This window comes from Podarcis filfolensis (assembly GCF_964270895.1).
Source record: "Podarcis filfolensis genome assembly, chromosome: 14".
NCBI classification, from domain to species: Eukaryota; Metazoa; Chordata; class Lepidosauria; order Squamata; family Lacertidae; genus Podarcis; species Podarcis filfolensis.
Window position 1 is genome coordinate 3,159,656 of NC_139616.1, and position 16,628 is coordinate 3,176,283.

The 16,628-nt window shown below is 44.0% G+C and overlaps 1 protein-coding gene across 3 annotated transcripts in view; it reads right to left on the minus strand.

Annotated features, from left to right (window-relative positions):
- OTUD7A (OTU deubiquitinase 7A) overlaps nucleotides 1-16,628 on the minus strand; it is a 109,330-nt gene that overhangs the window by 81,464 nt on the left and 11,238 nt on the right. For all 3 annotated transcript variants that reach the window (XM_083586357.1, XM_083586354.1, XM_083586353.1), the window contains exon 2: nucleotides 8,466-8,584. The gene's annotated coding sequence lies outside the window, so the exon portion shown is untranslated. The remainder of the gene's footprint in view (nucleotides 1-8,465; nucleotides 8,585-16,628) is intronic.

Consider the following 16,628-nt stretch of genomic DNA (forward strand, 5'->3'; position numbering starts at 1 on the left):
ATTAGCCAAAATGCTGTGCTGCTGCATTTGTTATGCGAACCGCTAATACTCTGCAGGTTCCGTAAGTGTGCTGATGCCTCTTGGTATCAGTCGCTGTGATGTTTGGGCTGGAGAAAGCTTTTGAAGCTCCCGAACGATCGACCAGGAGGGAGAGAACATGCCAGTAGGGCATGTGTCTCTGCCAGGGTCCTACACACAAGTAGGACGATCCTAACACCAGCTAATTAAGAGCCAAATATGGGGCTCAACTCTGAATGTCTTTTTTCTTTGTTATAGCTTATAGCTAAGCAAAAAAAATAATTGTTACTACTACTACTAAATATTTGCATGTTTCCCTATGAAAGCAATTCTTTGAACTTTCAAAAGCAATATGTCATACAGTGGTACCTTGGGTTAAGTACTTAATTCGTTCCGGAGGTCCGTTCTTAACCTGAAACTGTTCTTAACCTGAAGCACCACTTTAGCTAATGGGGCCTCCTGCTGCCGCTGCGCCGCCAGAGCATGATTTCTGTTCTCATCCTGTAATTCTGTTCTAATTCTGTAACCTGAAGCGTATGTAACCCGAGGTACCACTGTATAGTTATACAGTTTTGGTATTCATCCACAATCTGCCTTTAAGCTTAGACAAGCTGCTGCCTTACATGGCAATGGGGTTGTAATTAAGAAACAGAAGGTATTTTATACTGTACACTTAAAGCACTATAGAAATTATAATAACAGCAACAACTTTAAATGGTTCTATCACATTGCAGAACAGCTATCATTGTAGTAATTGTCACACATAGAGGAGGTAAAAACAACGAATAGAATGCTTTTAACCTCTTATTAAACAAAATGTAAATGATTTCCTCAGACTCCTGAGAAAAAAACACTTCTCCAACTACAAGATTATAATGAGCTAAAGGAAGAGGCACTAGAGGACTGACGCTGACAGTATCATATGAAATTGGTAAGAGGTGTTTTTTTCAATACAGTGGTACCTCGAGTTACAAACACCTCAGGTTACAAACACTTCAGGTTACAAACTTTGCTAACCTGGAAGAGTTACCTTGAGTTGAGAACTTTGCCCCAGGATGAGAACGGAAATCGTGTGCTGGCGGCGCAGCGGCAGCAAGAGGCCCCATTAGCGAAAGCACGCCTCTAGTTAAGAACAGTTTCAGGTTAAGAATGGACCTCTGGAAGGAATTAAGTTCGTAACTAGAGGTACCACTGTACAGTGGAACCTCAGGTTGCGGACGTAATCCGTGACAGAGGCATGTCCGCAACCCACAGCATTCGCATCCTGAAGCGCTGCGTCTGTGCAGGCGCGATTTGGTGCTCATACGCAAAGCGCGATGTAGCGCTTCTGCGCATGCGCGAGCAGCAAAACCCAGAAGTAACCCATTCCAGTACTTCCGGGTTTCCTGTGGTCCACAACCCAAAAACACGTAACCTGAAGCATCCATAACATGAGGTATGACTGTATATCCTTAGTATACTGTACAATATAATTGGAAAAGCAGGACTATTGAAGGTAGACACCAAGACGGACTGCATCAGAACTATTGCAGCAACTAAATGTGGTAGTGACATAGTAATGCTTAAGCTTATTTCACTTCTAGATTTCAAGAACCAATTCAACTGACAAATATTTATTCATCATTCATAAGCTTTGTTACCATGGGCAATAGATGTGCCATTATCTTGGTAATATTTTTTGCTGGCTTTGGTACACTTAATTTCCAACCAAAATATAAACAGATTTTTTCTCTCTGTGTGCGCAAGTCTAACACTTATAACCCAGGGGGCAGGGGATGGTGAGGACACCTGAAATAAAAGATAGTATTGGGGAAGAAAATGCTGCGTTACTAATACACATGAGGTCAATATTTCGGTTTCCTAATGTAGTAATTTTATTTATTTTGGCATATATAAAAAACATGATATTGAGTTCAGGGCCTGAAATTGCTTGTGGTTTTGAATCTGTTGAATACTAGGAACTGGGGATGGTGGATGGTGGAGAGCACTCATCTGAATGTTGGACACTGGCTACAAGCTTGTATCCTTAGTTCATTAGTTCTCCACTGTGCCCACTATTATTGTAGGTCACTTCTTGGCACTATTCCAGAAGAAGAAACCAATCCCATTTCATCAGTACTGAAGCTTTTACTTACAGTAGGCTCGGCTCACTGAGATACTGCTGAGGTCGTAAAACCTTTTCCTAAGGAAATTTATTTATCACATATCAGAGTCATAGTTCAACTCAGCTTCACTCCCTTTTTAAAAGAAAAAAATCTTATCAGAAATGAACACATCTTTCCTAAAAGTAAGTTTTTGTTAGATGAACATCAAGCTAGATACTGAAGGAAGAAGTTAGCACAGAGTTATAAGAGTTAATGTGACATTTTCTGCAATCACTACCAAGATTTGTATGGCATATGACAGCTTTTCAAAGACACAGCCCTGCCTCTGGTAATCTCTTCTTGAGAAACTTAAGCCTGCAAAGCTTAAAATCTAATTCTGATGTATGCTGGTTGTCCTTCTGTTTGAAGGTTTTATATATATATATTCCCCTCTGTTCACCATGTAACTTAACAAATAATTTTAAATGGAATGAGCATTTTTTTTACTGTATACAGAAAAACAAGGTCTTACACAATTAGTCCCATGAGATTTGTGTCAATTGACATGATAACATATATAGTCTTAAAGAAACAAACCATTATTGCCAATCTTTTCAATACAAAACATTTTTGCTAATAACTCTTGACATTCCATATCTTTCTGCTCCTTCCTTTTGCTTTACAAGCCACTACCTCTCTCAATTCCTCTTCTAAAAAAATTAGAGCACAATGAAGATTTTTTTAAAAATATCAGATATACATTTGGACACAAACGACCAGTATAATGGTTACTTGATGTTGAAAACAAAATGCTGCAAATGCATTTTTTACAAGTAAGTGATAAAAAAAGGCAAGCTAATCACCCAAATACCATAGTAATGCAATTTATTTTTCAGTCTTATGCATATCTAAAATGTGTCACTGATTTCTACAATTTGATGTTGCTGCCCTGTAAATATTTTTCCAGACTTGCAACCTTGTGCAATCAAGTAAACAGTCATGAGATTTAAGTATAAGACCAAACTGGAAGGCAATGGGTAGCCTCAGATGTGGTTTCATTAGTGAATGAAAAAAAAAATCCCAGTTAATATGCCAAGAAAACGAAGAAAAGTGGCATTATATAAACAGACAAAGGAAAGGATGCAGCTGCAATGTGTGTTATCAAGAAAAAGCCTCCTGGGTGCGGAAGATAAAAACTGGGTTAGGGAGCTTGATTTGCTGGGACCGTCCACTCTATAAGCAATTGTCTCAGTTGTCTAGAGCAGGAGTCTGCAACCTTTTCAGAACTGGGAACCACTTTTCCTTCCACCAGGCAACATGGGACCTATTTTCACCCTTTTCTGGCCTTGAATTACTCTCTCTTTCAGAAACAAGAAGACCCTTGATGGATTAACAGCAGAGATTTAGCTAGACCAGCATCCTGCTTCCCACAGTGGCCAATGTCTGAGTAGCCAAAAAAACCCCCGGAGATTGGAGGCAAAGATCCTTTCCTTCTCCCCAGCAAGTAGCACTGTGTGGCTTACAGTTTCTGAAGGTGGAGGTTCTACGTAGTCATCATGCCTATGCGGATTATTTTGCTGTTTGCTTCTACTGCAAGTGTGGGGAGGGCATTTCCAGTTCCTTCACAGCTATCCACTGTGGAAGCCGGTATTGGAACCACCTGATAGATCTGTGAAGCTTCAAAATAAAAGTGTGTAGGGACAACTCTGATTTGTGCCTGGGTTGCTCTCTGGGTCATCAAGCATGTTAGTGGCGCACACAGAAGCCCGCCCCATGAAGCCCCCATTATGCCCTCTTCCAGATCCAAAAACAGCCTGCACATACACAGCTCACATGTTCTCTGAACACACACAAAATGGGGGGTGTCTGTATGAGGAAGGCCCCAACCTCCAAGCAGGACTTCGTGTACAGAATAAATGATGAAGCCCTGGCCTTTTGAGCTTGTAAAACAAACTTGTTGAGGATTGAATGCCACCCACTGATCTTTTTGTGGGGTGGGGGGACAATATATGAAGGGCCTGGAATATTAAATTGAAAAAGGTAAGACAGATTCCTCCAGATTTCTCAGAGTCTGAGTCCTGAGCTTTATCCCCAAGATCATGCTGAAAAACAATTGGGACTGGGGTCTGAGTGATATAGATTTATCGTAATTAATTTGAAGGCCAGATATTTCTGCATGACCTTGAGGAGACTCACTACAGCAGCAATAAGGAAGACAGCAATGTTGTCTGCGAAGAGACTTAAGGGGTGGGTGTTACAATAAAAATAATAATTTATTATTTATACCCCGCCTATCTGGATGGGTTTCCCCGGCTACTCCGGGTGGCTCCCAATAGAGTATTAAAAACACAATAAAACATCAAGCATTAAAAACTTCCCTAAACAGGGCTGCCTTCAGATGTCTTCTAAAAGTCAGATAGTTGTTTATTTCCTTGACATCTGACGGGAGGGCGTTCCACAAGGCGGGCGCCACCACCGAGAAGGCCCTTTGCCTGGTTCCCTGTAACTTCGCTTCTCGCAGTGAGGAAACTGCTAGAAGGCCCTTGGAGCTGGACCTCCGTGTCCGTGTCAGTGGTACCTGGGGTTAAGTACTTAATTTGTTCCCGAGGTCCGTTCTTAAGCTGAAGCTGTTCTTAACCTGAAGCACCACTTTAGCTAATGGGGCCTCCTGCTGCTGCTGCACCGCCGGGGCATGATTTCTGTTCTCATCCTGAAGCAAAGTTCTTAACCCGAGATACTATTTCTGGGTTAGAAGAGTCTGTAACCTGAAGCGTATGTAACCTGAAGCGTATGTAACCCGAGGTACCACTGTACTGGGCCGAGGCCATTTAGGGCTTTAAAGGTCAGCACCGACACCTGAAACCGGTTTAAATTTAAAATGGTGAGAGCGAATTTATAATTTCCGATCAGGCAATGTTTTGAGAATTCCTGGCATGCCACAATGCCGGCCCAGCAGCCTGCAATGGCGGCTTGCACCTCCCAAGCCTAAATGTTCAGGTAAGTAGTGAGGGGAGGCAAAACACCGCATTTCCATGCGGCTGCCCAAGACAAATGCAAACAGCACCAGCCTGAGGAATCTCCAGAGCAGAGGACAGCTAGTGGTGCATCCACAGGCTGAACAGTGACTCCTTGTAGCTGCTGCTTGCGTGGCAGGCAAGAGATCATTAAGGCAAGCCACAGCTGGCAGTTCTGGAGAGGCCAGCAGCTCTCCAGTGCCCTGCCAGGTGGCACCTTGGCTGATGCACTCCGCCCGGAGCAGCACCGCCCATCCGGCGTCAACAGGTACCCAAGGTACTATTTCTGGGTTAGCGGAGTCTGTAACCTGAAGCACCTGTAACCTGAAGTGTATGTAATCCAAGGTACCACTGTATATTACAATGTTGGAAAGCAGGTACAGTGGTACCTTGGTTCTTGAACTTAATCCATTACGGGAGTCCATTAGACTCCCGAAATGGTACAAAACCCAAGGTGAGGCTTCCGATTGGCTGCAGGAGCTTACTTCACTCAATCAGAAGCCGTGGAAGCCACGGCAAACATTTGGCTTCTGAAAAACTTTCACAAACTCGAACACTCACTTCCGGGTTTGCAGCGTTTGGGAGCCAAAACGTCCAAGTACCAAGGCATTCGAGAACCAAGGTACGACTATCACCCAGTCCTAGTGCCTGGTGAATTTCGAACACTCTTATTAACCCATACCTTACTCTTGAGGCAAAAATATTAAAGCTATTCCAAGAGACACAGCACAGCTTGTATGCCATTAATTTTGCTCCAGAGCAAAGATACTACCACTATCCCAAATGCTTATTGTCCTTCAGCCGGGAACTATGAGCAACCTCACGTGGCATTCTCTTGTCTATGTTCTCTTCCAGATCTGTCCTGTAGTAGATGATTTTGGGGTCTGACCCCATTTGCCTCCCCCCCCCTTCACTGGGTGGGTAAATGCTTAAGTTACGAGTCTCTAGCTGATGAGTCTGAATATACATGATTGTACTGTAGAGCTTAACAGTAGAGAATGAATTTTGTAGTGTGTTTCAGGTGGTGAGCAGAAGCATGGAAGTATGCGCAGTGGTCAGTCAGTTTCCTATACAGTGGTACCTTGGGTTAAGTACTTAATTTGTTCTGGAGGTCTGTACTTAACCTGAAACTGTTCTTAACCTGAAACACCACTTTAGCTAATGGGGCCTCCTGCTGCCGCCGCGCCGCCGGAGCACGATATCTGTTCTCATCCTGAAGCAAAGTTCTTAACCCGAGGTACTATTTCTGGGTTAGCGGAGTCTGTAACCTGAAGCGTATGTAACCCGAGGTATCCCTGTATAAGATAATGCTTATATGTGGGTCCACTATGTAGTTGCACACAAGTGTCTGGAAAGCTAGTATATTGTGTGGAGTGGTCCAAGCTCACTTTGCATTGTGGCTAAAATTCTTGCAGTCCTGTTGTTCAAATGTCTCCTCTTCATGAGTTCAGAGGATAAAGATGTCATCATATTTCAGATACAGGAGAGGCTTTTGAGGACAGGAGACAAGAAAGCATTCTTCTAAGTCAACCATGAAGGCATTGGCATAGTGTGGAGCCAGGCCCGTGCCTGTAGGAGCGTCACTGTCTTGAAGATGCAAGTTCTCCCAAAACTGAAGTAATTGAGGATAAGTATGAAGTGACAGTGTTTGGTGGCGAGATGTACTATAGCCCCATCAGGGATTATATTTCTGATGGCTTGCAGCCAATTTTAAGGAGATATACATTGACAGGGCAGATCAGCATCACGCCAGCCAATCTCTTCAGTTCATTTAATTTCGTTCTGGCCAATAATAGCAAGACTATTTCAGATTAATCTTATGGAGTTTTAAAACGAAAATGATATGCAAGGGAAATTATATTCATCATAAGGAGATAAACTGCTGCCTTATACCAAGTTGGACAATTGAACTAACTCAGGATTGTCTATTCTGACCAGCAGCTCTCTGGAGGTGTTGAGGCATGAACCTGAGACATTGGGCATGCATGGATGAGCCAAGGCCTTCTCTTCCCTTTAGCCAAGCATATGCAGAAAGGATCAGAATTACAGGTACAGAACTAGGAACAGGAAGGTGGAGGCAGTTTTAAAAAGTAAAATACAACAGTCCCTGAGCAAATTGAACCTAAAGACAAACTGTGGAGCCATTTGTAGAATTACATTGTCTCCTGGAGCACAGCAGTTTCTGGAATACTGCATCAATAGTAATTTGCTTTAGTACATGAGGGGAAAAGCAGTCTTGGACAATCAATCAAACAGCACACACTTACAGGAATGGCAAAAAAACAACAACCAGAAGTGAACACCACATGCTTAGTCATCAAAAGAAAATCAATGTATACAAAGGAACATTTAAGGGCCATTCTCTAGAATCTGTCCTACCCCAGAAAATTATGGCGTTCAACTGCACAGTGTAAATTCTAGGAGCTCAATACAACTACAAGCCAGAGAAAAAGGAAGGCGGGGAAAATATTAACAAAATCTCATCTTCTAAATTGCCACATTTTCAAGTTCAGTGAAGAGTCTACAATTCACAGGAACCCAACAGAGAACATAAGCCAACAGTACAATTCATTCCTGGTTTTATTATACGCTGCTCATAGCCTTAAGTCAAAGGGGAATCTCTGGTGAACAACTGCTGAACCAGCATCAAGCCTTTCCTGGATATTAGTGTTCAGTTTCTCCATCTTGGCCTTGATAGAGCTGGCCTTTGTAGAGTGAGGTGGTTGTGAAAGTGCAAGGTGGGGCACTGTAGGGAAGCCTGAAGAGTTGTTAGTGGTAGTAGATTCCTGCTAAACTATCACTTTCAAAACCTGTTTATAAATACAATTATAGAGAGCAGGCAGTAAACAGAGGCACACTTATTTGATACATATGTCAATGGAAGCTTTGCAAACCACAGGTGAAAGTGATCTTCATTACATATATCCCCTACTGATACAGGTTGTTAGGAATGAAGTATCAGAAGCCTATCTCTGAAGGCACGAATTGCTGTTATCGCTACTGCTAGTTTCTTTCAGTGGTTGGCTAATGGCCAACCAGTTAGTGCTCCCAAATAGCTCTGTGCATACTACTGGCAATCTGTAAAGATTAAATTTTGGACTCAGCTACATTAGTAAAGAAAAAACGTTTTATTTGCATTACCACCCTGTGACACCAGGTAGCGCTGTGGAGTTCCATCTTTCACCTACACTTGAAGCTTTACAGCGCGTTTTCCTGAAACAATTTTTTTTATGTGTCTAGATCCAGCTTTTGTTTGATTTTATTATTTGCATTTAAAATGTCAGTTACACTAATATACTAGCAATGGTACACAATGAGTAAAGTTATAATAATTGAGTTCATCACTTACGGAAATGGATTGTGGAGGAAAAGTCACTGAATAACTACAGCTATCCATCTGAGATCTGCACAAGAACAAGCCTGCTTTCACACGCTGCTCACAGAATCTGAAGATGTCAAAGCCCTTTCCTGTAAGAGAAGCATTTAAGAGAAGTACTTACTTTTTATGCAGTCTTCAGTAATATAGAAGAATAGTTATATTTCCCAGCACAGTAAGAACGCTCAGACAATTCTGTTTTTAAGTCCTACTAAGGCTATGCTATTGGTATGAAAAACAATGTTTAACGCAAATCCTAATACCCTTTCTATTTCAACCAGTGTGTTCTCTCTACATACTGAGCTGAACTCAACCCCACAACATTCTCTTTTCTGCCACTTATAGCTTAATACAGGCATTCCCAACCTTCGGTCCTCCAGATGCTTTGGACTACAATTCCCATCATCCCTGACCACTGGTCCTGTTAGCTAGGGATCATGGGAGTTGTAGGCCAAAACATCTGGAGGGCCGCAGGTTGGAGATGCCTGGCTTAATAAGACAAAAAGCAGTCCTAACAACAGAATTTAAAAATCAGTTTTCTGCTAGTTATACACAAAAAACGGGGAACACCATGCATAAGAAACACAATCAACCCCTCTTCCTTTCCATCTGGCAATTTGCATCACATTCCCACTTAGTCTCTATTAATGTATTAATGTATTTATTTCTAAAAAGTATATCCTATCTCTCCAGCACACTGGTCATCTATGCAACTGTTAATCAATGAAAATGCACAACAATAGTGTTGTTCAATAGCTTATAGTATTAAAATTCCAGTATTAAGAATAGGGCTGGCTGATATCTGTTTTCCAACATCATAATAGACCACCAGCTAAACTTCGCGATATGGCGGTATATTAAGATGTCGGAAAGGAAGAAGGGAGGAAGAAGGCAGTTGCCGGCCAAAGAAACCATTAGCATCACCGTGCGCAGCTTCTGCCTATTCCTGTCAAGGCCAGGCAGGCAAATCCGCAGCCTCCTCCAGCGCCCAGCGCACGGAAGAAGCCCGGCCCCGCAAGGCACAGGGCAAAGACTCTGACTCCTCCTCCAGCGTCTGCCTGTCCGGGCTAAGGGACTGAAGCAGGTGACACAGGTGGCCGGTTTCTTTAAACTGCTCTGCTGAAGGGTGTGGGCAGCCGCAAGCCCCTCAGCGGGGCAGTTTAACAAAGCCCCCACTTTACCTCACATGAGCCAATGGGGGGGGCTTGATTGGCTGAGAAGCAGGTGGTTCAAGGAAGCCCACTTCTCAGCTGATCAAGCCCCCTGCCTCCAGCTCCTCGGAAAAGTCGGAGTGGGGGCTTCGCTAAAGTCGCACGCCCCTCAGTGGAAAAGTTTAAAGAAGGGAGGAACAAGCTGCATGGGCTCCAGTGCCTCCCCATGGCAGCGTGCTCCTCCCTCTGCGGTATGAGGGCCAGAGCGCTGTGGCGACTTCACCCTCCGGTGGCAGAGGGACTCAGGAGAGGGGGCTGCTTCAGCCGCAATATAGCGCTGGGTGAAGCAGCCCCCAGGCTCCGGCCCAGGGCGATGGATCGATACATCACCCAGGTCTACCGAAGAATAAAACAAGTACTGTAGCAGAAATTCATAAAACTGCTGCAATTCCTTCAAAAACCCCAAAGGCCTTTTAAATAAGGTTGTTTTACCACTTTTCTAAAATCAAGAATGAGCAAGTGACCTCCAAGTAACACACTACAGAAAAGACCTCAGACATAAATAATATCCAACGTCTGAAAACAGGCATCAAGAGCAAAATTTCACCTGAAGAGCTAATGGCATGAGAGGGGCATGTGAGAGGTTTTGGGTACTGCCCCCACTTCCAAGAGTCACACTAGCAAGGTACAGTAGCCTAGCACAGAAGGCTTTATCACAAAGTGTGGGGAAAGTTGAAAAGCCAACTCGAGTTGTCTCCAAGTGATTCTGTTGCTCTTGCTATTGTTTGTTGTAGCTTTTTTAGTAATAAATCTCCAAAATCTTTTTTATTGCCAAATTGTCAACTTACTTTTTTTTTTTTGCCAAAATTCATGCCCTTTCATATTTTCCTCATATGACTTCCTAATTTTAAAGGAAGCCCTCTTACCTTTTACAGCTTCCTTCATTCTGTTCGTTAACCAAACTGGCATCCTCTTATAATTGTTCAAACTTTTTCCAGCAATTCATTTAAGTTTTTGTTACAGTGGTTTTAAAATGTTTTCAAGGATCCTAAAAGAACTGATGCTCATCACTCTCAGTTTTCATATTCCCTCATTTTTAAAATCATTTCCTCTGGCATAAAGGGCAACAATCCCACAAAAAGGACCTCGTACTTTTTACACATTATATATCAAATAATAACTTTAACCACCCCACCCCCAGTTAAATTATGGAATTTCCTACCACAAAATGTGATGGCAAAAAGTAGCTTATATTATAGGTTACATTAACCTATGGAGGATAAGGCTATCAATGGCTACTGTGCAGGTTGGCTAGATGTTATTTTCAGGATCAGAAGCAGCATACTAGTCGCTGGGGAGCCCCAGGGACAGAGGGGACAGAATGATGGGCTAGACTGGTCTTATCCAGCAGAACTCCTTTTCTGTTCTGAGGGTGACATTATGTCAACAAACATGCAGTTTTAATATATCATTTGTTTTAAAAATAGTTTTATTTTTTAAGTTTTCCATAAAAAGTGGCGCAGGTTGGGATATAAGACAATTGCTAGCTAGGCTAATCAATTTCACCAGTCCACTGACATTAATGAGACTGAATGGCTGTGGCAAGAACAAGAATGGCTGCAGATCTACATCTGTGATTGTCCGGTTCATATATAACATTTCATTTCCCATGCATCTGTGCGCATGCCCAAGGTCAGCTGGCCCTGTACACAAGCACAAAATTATGTGCACCAGCCATTCATCACTGTGAGAAATGCTCAGAAGAAACCTGCCCTCTTTGATCAAGGGAAAGGGAAGGAAGGAGGGGAAGGGGGGAGGACAAAGTCCTGAATACAGATCAGGGTGAAGTCTAATGTTTTTATAAGATATTTCAACTACATTTGAAGGATCTCTGGTGCTTCTATTTGTATTTAGAAAGCAATATATTCAATGACCTAATTTAACTAAGCAAAGATTGAGAGGAGACCAAAGCTGTTAAATCTGGATGCGCCATATCATTGCATCCCTAATTCACAGCACTAATAGAAAGAGGCCACAGTTGTATTTTATCACCACACTCTCAAAATCAAAAATTATGATGAATGTGAAAGTGTGAATCTCAAGAACTTCCAGACTCACCAACAGTGTGAAAACCTACCCACTACTATTAAAGGGCACTTGTACTGAAAACGGTTTTTCTCCCAGACATACCACATTCACCCAGAAGAAGCAACTTTTTGACTAACTCCCATTGCCCTCGTTTACAAAAGATGTTCAATGTCCAACGTGCACATGGTTCACAACTTCCTTTGCACTCACAGATTTGAAAATACGATAGTAACAATTTTTTCAGTACAGTGGTACCTTGGTTGTCGAACTTAATCCGTTCTGGGAGTCTGTTCGAATGAAGACATCGTTTATGTGAGAAACTGCACAGGGAAGACATCTTGCACTACTTACTACACATTGGACCCAGGAGCTGATTTCTCACCTTACCGTCCATACAGGAAAGATTTCTCCCTGGCAGAGAAGGTCCTGTCCAGAGCCGTCTTTCCTACTGGGCTTAGTGGTGCGTTGCGCCAGGGCGCTGGCCTCCCAGGGGTGTCCCAGCAGGCTGCACGGCTTTGCCGGTGGCCTCCCCTTTCCCTGCACACCCACCAGCTGTGCCCCGTCAACCATATGGCTGGCGGGTGTGCAGCTTGCCTCCCAAGCCTCCACGGGAGGAGAGCAATCCCTGCGGAGGCTTAGGATAGAACCTGTGTCCACCCCTCCAACTATATGGCTGGCGGCAGTGGCAGCGGCAGCAGCAGCAGCTAGGTGTGCGCTCGTGGGTGCGCGCGCTCTCCCATGCATCCGCACCCACAGGAGCCTCTGTGCACTCGCCATGGTGGACAGCATCTACCAGACCCCACTCACTGGGTGTGGTGGCCGAGGGGCTGCCAGACCAGTACGCCGATGGCCATGCGGCATGGGTCTGGCAGCTCTACATCGGCGACATGCGGAGCCGCACCACCAAGTACAAGAACTGGCTGGTGTCACTGCTGCATGCCCAGCGCTCCAACATGGTGCTCAATGTGGCCTGCGGCACCAGATGAGCCACACAGCAGGAGGAGGAGGCAGTGCTGGGTGCTGGATCATGATCCAGCTTGAAGGCCTGGGCTCCCTTCTCCCCAGGGAGGTTTGTGTCTCAGGGTGCTCTAATCCGGATCCACACATGTGGCAGCTGATCAGGACCTCAACCCCCACACACTCATTGAAAGCACATGGCTCAATACCCTGCACCCAAGAATCCTGGGAACTACAATCCCCGAACTACAATTCCCAACGCCCTCTAGCAAACCACCACTTCTCAGGATTCTTTGAAGGCGTGCACTTCAAATGCACCAGGTGTGCTTTAAATGAAAGGAAAGGGCCCCCGTTGCTTTGTTGTGGAAGAGGCTCCCCCCCCCCCCCCCGGTTAGGAATATGACATGCGGGCATGCAGCTTCCTTCCCAAGTCTCCGCGGGAGGAGAGCGATCCCTGCAGAGGCTTGGGAAAAGGTCGACAACTCTGGGAAACGGGGAGGGTGGGACAGAGCATTGTACCACGGCGCCCGATATGCTTAAGATAGCCCTGGTCCTATCCCTTCAGTGACTCATAAATTTGCCTTTTCTGCTTGGGTGGCCAAAAAGATAAGAAATAAGACTCTGGCCAATATAGCCATGAACTGTAAGGGAGACACAGAGCTCTAAATAGAGACCATTATTTGTGGCGCGACACCCCTTTCGCTTGTATTTATTATTGTTCAGATTTGTATGGCTAGTATTTTAAAGTATTTAAAACTAAAGTTATTTTAACTGGTTTGGATTTCCACACCAGAAAGGCAAACTGAATACATTTTATTTAGTAAAAGTACTTCATGGTGCTGGTACACTCCCTGGACCTTCTTAACCATAACTATTTGCTATATAGGCAATTAATACCTGCCCTAACCTCAAAGGGCCAACACACATCATTAGTTGAGATTTTCAATCGATTTGTTTACCATTTATCTGCAGAAGCAGCTCTCATGTGATTGTTGCAGTTCTCACAACTACAACAGTTTAGGTGTCCGATCAAAAAATCAACAGCTGCATGAAACTGCGACAAATACTAATTATTCTTAAAAACTTGTATCTGAAAGTCTTCAGTGCTTGTTTTTATTTATCCTCCTTACAAGATTCATTAAAACTTTGGTTAAAAAATTATTGTAATTATATTTATTTGCGGAAATTAAGACTAAAGTAATAGCTTCCTTGATCTTCAAAAATACTGTTTGATATTCAAAGCATGACTTAGTTTTACTTGAATTTTTTTTAAAAAAAACATAGGAAAGACTTTTGTGTTCAATTATTTAAAAATGAACAAATCTGAGTAAATCATGAACACTTGTATTTTTTTAAATCAGTGGTATAACAACTTTATACCACTAACAGCTAGAGCTGTTGTTGCTCAACAAGGGGTATATGGGGTGTTGGGGGAGGGGTAGCACCTCTGGTGGGCTCCTTCTGGGGTCGTTTGCCCAGCTTTGATCCCCACCCTGCACTGCCAGCATGCAACAGTGGCCACAATCCCAGGAATGGCTTTGATTGGCCAGTTAAACCAGGTGATGGGACTCAAACCCTCTCTGAGTTAGGAACTTCCCTTGCATGTGAAGACAGGCTCCATTGGATGGACTGGATGAGCCCAATAGTAGGTCAAGAAGGCAGTTTCTGCACATTAGGGCTGGGCGTTGTATCAATACATCGTCCAAATCCGTTTGAAATCCAAACCGTGTTAACAGTTTCATCATATTCAACATGGCGATACATCATGAGTCAGTTTGTATGTGTGTGCTACACAAAAAATCATGATCTGGGGGAAAATGGTTCCCATGATTCCTGCCACCCCTGTTGCTCTGTACTTTAAAAGACAGTGGTACCTCTAGTTATGAACTTAATTCATTCCAGAGGTACGTTCTTAACCTGAAACTGTTCTTAACTAGAGGCATGCTCTCGCTAACGGGGCCTCTTCCTGCCGCTGCACCGCCAGCACACAATTTCTGTTCTCATCCCAGGGCAAAGTTCTCAACTCAAGGTAACTCTTCCAGGTTAGCAGAGTTTGTAACCTGAAGCGTTTGTAACCTGAGGCGTTTGTAACTCGAGGTACCACTGTAATAGTTGCAGCAGTATGTTAAAGGTAAGAAAAAATGTTTCGGTTTTAGACCCCTAAATAGCCAGGATATTAGCCTGTTTACCTCTACATATTTCTATCATGATATACTGGTATATTGCAATGCTTAACTCGGGCATAGGCAAACTCAGCCCTCCAGATATTTGGAGGCTACAATTCCCATCATCCCTGACCACTGGTCCTGTTAGCTAGGGATGATGGGAGTTGTAGTCCCAAAACATCTGGGGGGCTGTGTTTGCCTATGCCTGGTTTAACTGGTGATATATCACAATGTCGAAAGCCATACATTGCTCAGCCCTGCTGCATGTGCTATAGAGCAAAGTGAGGGCAGATGCGGCTCGTCGCCCTGGGAAAGTAGCCCATCTAGGAAAAGAAAAACTATTATCCAAAACGCCCACTGCTTTGTGGGATATCTTTGGGAGAAGAAATAGCTCAACACAAATCTGCAGTGGAGTCCCTAAGGGGGTTGGATGGTGCCCTGCATGCCTCCTTCCGGGCACTCCTGCACAGCTAGTGCCAAACATCTTGCTCTGCTTTCCTATGGACCACAGCAGCGAGGACCCTTGTCCCCTGGGCAGCCCAGCACCGCCACACACACCACCCAGGCCTGGATGCTGGGGAGGTCACTTGGGGGTTGCTAACGCAGCAGTCTGACTTCACCCCCAGAGGCGGACTCCGCTGTCTCTCGACCTAAGCCTGTGTGTATAACAAAAAGATTGCTTTTTAAAAATAAACAAGTAAAGCCTCACCACAAAATTATTATTATTATTAATTAAATTTATATACCACCCTTCATCAAAAGAATAAAACAGTACAGTGTAACCCCAACACTGCAGTGCATCCTTATCAGGACGGGCTTCTATACCCTAGATTCCTCTCTTGTTTTCTATGTGCCGCTCTCACTTCTACCACATGGAAGGAAAAAATCGGGTCTAAATAAACTAGAAGTTGGTAAGGGAGTGTGTGCCTAAGAAAGACTAAGGGAAGTTGAGTCACGGGATTTCTAAAGCATCTACTGTATGATGAAAAGGAGGAAGAAAGGATGAACCAACCTCCTTGACCCCCTAGCACCTTGAAGGTAGCCTGGTGATTAGCATTAAGGTCTGGGGTTTATAACATGAGAGTTAAAAACTCTACCCTGGACTTTCCTACTCCAAGCTATAGAGAGCTCTGGCTCAGGGCTGAGAGACAGTCAAAATCTTGAGCTTCTCTCTGCACTATACAGCACACTGAGGGATGCTTTCAGGAGGTCTCGAAAGAGACTGCAAGACTAGTTGGGGCTGTGAATTTGGACATTCCTGTTATAGGCTGGGGATACCCTTGCAACATTTTATTGTAGGTCTGCATCTTTGTGTCTTGCAGTCAGCATTCAATATGAACCAGTCACCAAAATGAGCCAGTTGCCAGTCATGACTCAGAACCGCCCTCTTGAGACCAAACTGAGATTTCCAGTCACATGGTTTGCAATAGAGATCTCCTCTGGCTGGGCGGGAGAGCCAAAGGCTCCCTTTCCACAGGCTCTCCAGGAAGCCTATTGATTTGCTGAAGAGGGAACTTTTCCATTGTTGTACAATTTGCAAACAAATGGTTTGCAAACTGGGAAGAGTTAAATGGATTGCTTCTCTCTTGCCGGAGGGGAGGGGGCAGGGAGCACCCTGCTTTTCACCTCTCCCCTTAAAGAGCAATCTGTGCAGGTAGTTTGCAAGCGAATGGATTGCTTCTCTCTTGCGGGGTGGGGGGAGCAGGAGGGGAGATAAGGCTGTTCAAAGAGAAAATTATAGTTTTGCAGTGTGGGAAACAACCTCTAAACTGGCG